Genomic DNA, 5,802 nt, shown 5'->3' with positions numbered 1-5,802 from the left:
CTGATCTGCCTCGCCCAGGAAGAGCGCAATGATGGTGCCAACTTGGGCCAGTGAAGCAACGTCCTCCACAACTAGACTGAAGAACAAAACAATAGCAACTTGTCTGTTCCCCTTCCCCCAATTCCCCAATAAAAATCTTAAAAAAAAAAAGAAGAAAAAGCCCAGTAAAGATAATTCGCTAGAAAGACATGTTATGCAGACTCTGTTTTAGTAAAACCATGTGTGCAGGTGAATTTTATGCAAGCATACACATAACATTCACATTGGTGAACATCTGAGCATGAAAGAAGTGGTGGGGTGGGTAAAGGTTGACATGTGCCCTTTAGACCTTCAAATCCTGTTTCCAGTCCCAGGGCTCAGCACGAATGACTCACTGGAGTTGGCCCTCCCCTATTACGGAAACTGCCCAGGAGACCTGGGAAGGGTCCAGGAAGGACTCTGAGGCTGGACAGAGGCTTCTGATTAAATGCCAGCCCTGTCCCACCTGGGCCTCAGAGGGCATCTCTGGGCTTATTTCCTAGTCAGGGAAACTGAGATCTCATGGGCCCTTTCTCTGGGGACCTCCTGAAAGACCCCCACAACTTCAGGCTGATTAGGGACCTCCTCCAAGCCTTATTCTTAGATCCCTGCAATCTTCACATTACTTCTGTTATGCAGAGATCAGTGTCATGAATGAGAACACAAAGAACAGCATAAACAGAATTAGAGTTAACACACCAGGTCCCTTGTGAAGCCTCTCCATCTTGTGCTCATTTACTCTCCACAGCTACACTGGGAGGTAGGGCCGAGGTAGCCTTGTTTTTATGGATAGGGAAACAGGTTAGAGAGGTCAAAGAACTCTTTCAAGAAAGGTCAAGTGGGAGCCCAATCCCTGCCTTTATTCACTGCCTGGTAGGGCTTCTTTTAGTTTGCTATATTGGTAATGAGCTCACCATCATGGAGGGCAACCAAGCCCAGCCAGACTCCCATCACGAGGGGTGACAATGGGCATCCTCCCTGGTTCACAGGGGGTGGGGGGCATGTTATTGCCCCAATATGGGCCTTTGAGGTGGGTGGCAGGAAGAGAAGTCACCCAATAGCACCTTACCTCCTGGATCCAAGCCTGCTTGTCTGGATTCCCCAAGCTCTGGCCTTGAGCAGAGAATCTTTGAGGCCTGTTCTTGGTTTCCCCACACCCAGAATACCTGACAGAAGTCACCACACCCTGGGGGTGAAGACGAGGAAAAAATAGGTGTCCAGGCTGGGCAAACCTCAGCCATTCACCTAGGCAAGGTGGGGGCTCAGCTGTCTGACACAGGGGCCACACCTCTTCCTTCTGAATCCTCAGCCCTACCTGGTGTGGTGGCAGCTTTGGGAGCCCACAGGGCAGTCAGTGGGAGGAAGCAGTGGCTCTAGGGAGGGCCCCAAATCCGACCAGCTCCCCCTGGGCCCTGAAACCCAGATTTGGACAACAGGAGGCCCTGGCCCCAGTGTGGAGGGGTCTTCAGTTTCCCTATCTGAAAAGTGGCCATGGCAAAAAAGTTTGAACCAGAGAGAAAGTTGGTTGGGAACCTGGCTAGTGATGTAATTGTAATAATAACAGTAATTATTATTCACATAATGACGGCGATGGCTGGCATTCTCTGGGTGCCCACTGAGTGTCTGTTGGGCTTATCGACTTATTTCACCTTCACCACAGTCCCATACCATGAGCTCCACTTTAAACCTAGAGATGCTGAGGCTCAGAGACCTAACATCACTCACTCGAGGTCCCCCAGTGTCCAGAAGTGTGCTGATCATAAAAGCTTCTGCCTGCTCAACGAACACCCTGTACATCCTCATGGAAGCTAGGTCACTGTCCTACCTCACAGAGGGGAAACTGAAGTACATCCAGAGACCAGGAGCAACGTGCCTGAGCCACACAGCTAGGCCCTGTCTGAGTAGGGACCTGAACCCCAGGGGAAACTGTGAGCTGGGGTCCTCAGGTCTGAATGTGGCCCAGTGCCTGGCAGGGCTAGGGGCAATGGGAAAAGGCCCGGGTCTGCGGCGATTCATTCAACAAACAATAATAATTCCCACCTGGGACCCTGAGGCTATTCCACCTGAGTCGGCCTTGGAAAAGCTGGGGCTACTATTACGGATGAGTCAGGGTAGTGGGTGTCCAGGATCTCCTGGAAGATTCAGGGTAAACGCGCCGGAGACCCAACCTCAGGCACCTGCCCGAGCTCCCCTAGAATCCCCACTCCCTCCCTCCCACCACAAAGGGGTCCACCAGGTTCTCAGGGAACCCCAACACTCACCCCCAGACACGGTCCAGCTTCCAACCCCTGCTCCTCTTAGCTGGTGACCGGGAGAAAGAGATTCACCTGAGCGCGAGCCTGCCTCCCTCTCGGCCTCGCCTCCCGCCAGGCGCCCCTTCTTCCATCTGGGCAGTTTCCCGCTGGAGGAATCAATGTTCACCAGCCTCCGCCGGCCCCACCTGCTTCCCTCCCGGGCCCCGCCCCTTCCCCTCACTGGCCCCGCTCCGGCTCCCACCGGTCCTCTTCTTTCTGGCTGAAGGCCCTACTTGGGGCCGACCAGAGGGTGAGGTCCTGTGCAAGCCTCGCCTTCTCAGCGCCCTGGCACAGGGCCCCGCCCAGTGCTGTGTGTTCGTTGAAGAAAGGTTTGAAATGGGGCAGGAGGCAGGTTGAACCCAGTGGCCTTCAGGTCTCTGCAGGGGGTTCGAAGATTCCAATCCTTAAACTTGTCCTAAGCCCCCAGACGTCCAGAGGCCACGCTGGCATTTGGAAAGGCTCTGGAAGTTGCAAATCCGATTTGAAGATTCTTGGGGTTGGGGCTAGTGAAGATTTGAACTCAGCTTCCCATCCCACCCTATGCTGTGTTTGAGTCTAGAAGTTTCTAGTCTTCACACATTGGGGTTGGAAGATCTGGGTCCACAGGTGTGAGCCAGGCAATAGTTTGAGTCACCTCCTCCTTCCCTCCCCATCCGTGTTTCTTCTGGTTGTGCCTCAGTTTCCCCATCTGTAGAAAGACGGAACTCAGCCCTGACTCCTCTAGTTGGGAGAGGTTTGAGAGTGCATGCAGCAGACCAAATGCACATTCTACAATTCCGGGAAGAAGGATGACATGTGAAATGTTGCTGCACCAAATGGAACTTTGCACTAATTTGCCCCATAAAACACTTGGATTTGGACCTCATGGAGGCCCATTCTTCCCTTGCAGGGCATTAGCTCCTGGATTTAAATTCAGTCCTTACCCACTCTATGGGTTTCCTGAGCTCCCGGGCCCCACAAAGGAGCCTAAATCCAACTCAAACACCCGATTTTGAGGGAGTGGCCCCACCTGTCTCCCCAGACCAGGCAGGGTCCCTCCTGCTGATGTCATGGGGAACTTTCAGAGCTCTAATCTATCAGGGCGCTCCAGACAGCTAGCTGGTTGGTGGAGGAAGTGAGTTCTTTACACACCCAGCTCTGCTTGCCCCAGGAAACAGGCTTGCCCTTTCAGGAGTTGGAGGAGAGGAGACCCCCCAGAGTGGCTCCAAAGCTCCCAGGACAGATTCTGGTGCTGCAGTCAATAGTCAATAGTCAATAGTCAATTCAGACTATTATCATATGACTCAACAATTACACTTCTAGGTGTGGGCCCGAGTCCAAAACAGGTGTCCACACCGACCCTTGTACGTGCATGTTCATAGCAGCACTAATCACGATTGACAGAAGGTAGAAACAACCCAAGTGTCCATCAGCTGATGAAGGATGAACAAAATGTGGTCCATCCACACAGTGGAATATTACTCAGCCATAAAAAAGGAATGAAGCACTGACACGTGCTACAACGTGGATGAACCTCTAAAATGTGATGCTGAGTCAAAGAAGCCAGCTAGACACAAAGGGCCACATGTTATGTGACTCCATTTATATGAAATGTCCAGAACAGGCAAATCCAGAGACAGAAAGCAGATTAGTAGTTGTCAGGGTCTCAGGGATGGGCAGTGGGAAGTGACTGCTAATGGGGATGGGGTCTTCTTTGGAAGTGATGAAAATGGTCTGGAATTAGATAGAAGTGATGGTTGCACAACACTGTGAATGTGCTAAATGCCACCTAATTGTTCACTGGAAATGATTAATTTTATGTGATTTTCACCTCGAGTAAAAAAAAAAAAAAAAAGGCCTGACTAGGTCACTCACCAACTGCTGCAAGTGACCTAATCATTTGTGCCCCACGGTGAGGTTTTGGGCCTCCCAGGTGTGGGAGACTGAGACGTCCTAAAATGTCAGCCTGCCTGCCCTGGGTTGACCAGATAACAGGCGTCCCACCTTCCTTCCTGGCACTTGTCACACCAGCTCTAGATAGTTAGGTAGTTAGGAGGCCACACCCAGGAAATGCCTTGTTTTAAAAGCTACGTGACTTCACCTGTGACCTGAAGCTAGCAAATTAAAGTCACTAGGAAGTGGTGGCAAACACAGTGTCCCCTCTCACAGCAGCCCAGAACATGGAGATGGCACTCCAGCCACTCAGCCACATGAGACCACAGCAAAGGGACCATCTTGGAGGGACCGAGGCCACAGAGTGAACACATGCACATACACACACATGTATGCAAAGACTTGAGATGGAGGGGACACATCCATAGGATTGAACATTTATTCTGGTTTCCTTGATGGGGCTGAGACCCCACAACGGGGAGGATCCACCTCAGTTGGCTCCAAAGTCTTGTTTGAGGCAAGAAAGTATATGCACTGGAGCCACCACTGCCTGAAACACCCCCATTTGATGCAGCGACTGGTGTATCCGCCCTCTATACAAGCAGTGTTGACCATGCACTGAGCTGAGGATGCTCCTCAGACCACTCCCAACTTGAGGATGTCCCCTTCCTTCACAGATGAGGAAACTGAGGCACAGCCAGATTTCCCCTTCTTCCTTTGGAGGACAGGGCGGGAGGATCAGAGAGAACAGAGGCCAAATTCCACTTCCTGCTTCCTAAGCTCCATCTGGCCCTGGCTTGGTCCCTGAGATCTGTATGGCCTCAGGGTCAGGCACCCAGGGTCCCTACATGTCCATCGGACCCAGGACTTTCCACCAAGCTCAGATCTGCTCCCCGTCACAGTATGCTGGTTACCACACCTGTCCTGGGCCCCACTCAGGCCACACCTTGCCCACCTGCACTGAGGCCCACCCCCACATTGGCTCCCATCAAATAAAAGCTGCCAGCACTGCGAAGGTGCTTCCGCTGTACCAGGTGCTCATCAAAGTGTGTGACCTCCTCTCAGCCACCCAGTGAGGTGGGTTACAGATGAGGAAACTGAGGCCCAGGGAGCTCATGTAACTCACCCAAAATCACACAGCCACTGGTGGTCAAGCAGGCTCTAAACCCAGGCCTTTTGGCTCACAGCCCACAGCTTCCAAGAGCTTTATCCTACTCACAGCTGGGTCCTTACTGCCTAGCATACAATAGGTACTCAATTGATGCTCATGGATTAATTGCTTTCTTATGGAACTCACAACTCACTCTCCCTCTGCCTGGGGTGCCCAGCCCCATCTGGCAAGCTCCTACTCATACCTCAAAGCCCTGTTTATAATGCCCCCTCCTTAAGCAGTCTTCTTGGCATCCCCCCCTGGGTTCCTCTAGCCCTTGTCCTTTCCATGAGCCCAGCTATGAGCCCATGGGACTGGAGGTGCCCATGTCTGGCTTCTGGTATCACCCTGCACAGGCTAGGCAGGAGGGGGTAGGGAGGATGGGGAACATTAGGGATGTTAGAGCTCCCCCACCCATCTGTCTTCTCTTCCTCTCCTCTCTGGCAATGGGAAGAAAACTTCCTGGAG

At 52.3% G+C, this 5,802-nt stretch overlaps 1 protein-coding gene across 2 annotated transcripts in view; it reads right to left on the bottom strand.

Moving 5' to 3' along the window:
* Window positions 1-2,403, bottom strand: part of B3GNT3 (UDP-GlcNAc:betaGal beta-1,3-N-acetylglucosaminyltransferase 3) — a 17,182-nt gene extending 14,779 nt beyond the window's left edge. The window contains exon 1 of one of the 2 annotated variants that reach the window (XM_019641829.1): window positions 2,280-2,403. The gene's annotated coding sequence lies outside the window, so the exon portion shown is untranslated. Of the gene's footprint in view, window positions 1-1,087; window positions 1,194-2,279 lie in introns of those variants that run through there. The other variant, XM_019641830.1, reaches the window with a different exon arrangement.
* Window positions 2,404-5,802: the final 3,399 nt, after the last annotated feature.

The sequence above is a fragment of the Hipposideros armiger genome, unplaced genomic scaffold (assembly GCF_001890085.2).
Source record: "Hipposideros armiger isolate ML-2016 unplaced genomic scaffold, ASM189008v1 scaffold_64, whole genome shotgun sequence".
In the NCBI taxonomy this organism is placed as follows: domain Eukaryota; kingdom Metazoa; phylum Chordata; class Mammalia; order Chiroptera; family Hipposideridae; genus Hipposideros; species Hipposideros armiger.
This window is presented reverse-complemented; position numbering and strand designations above follow the sequence as displayed.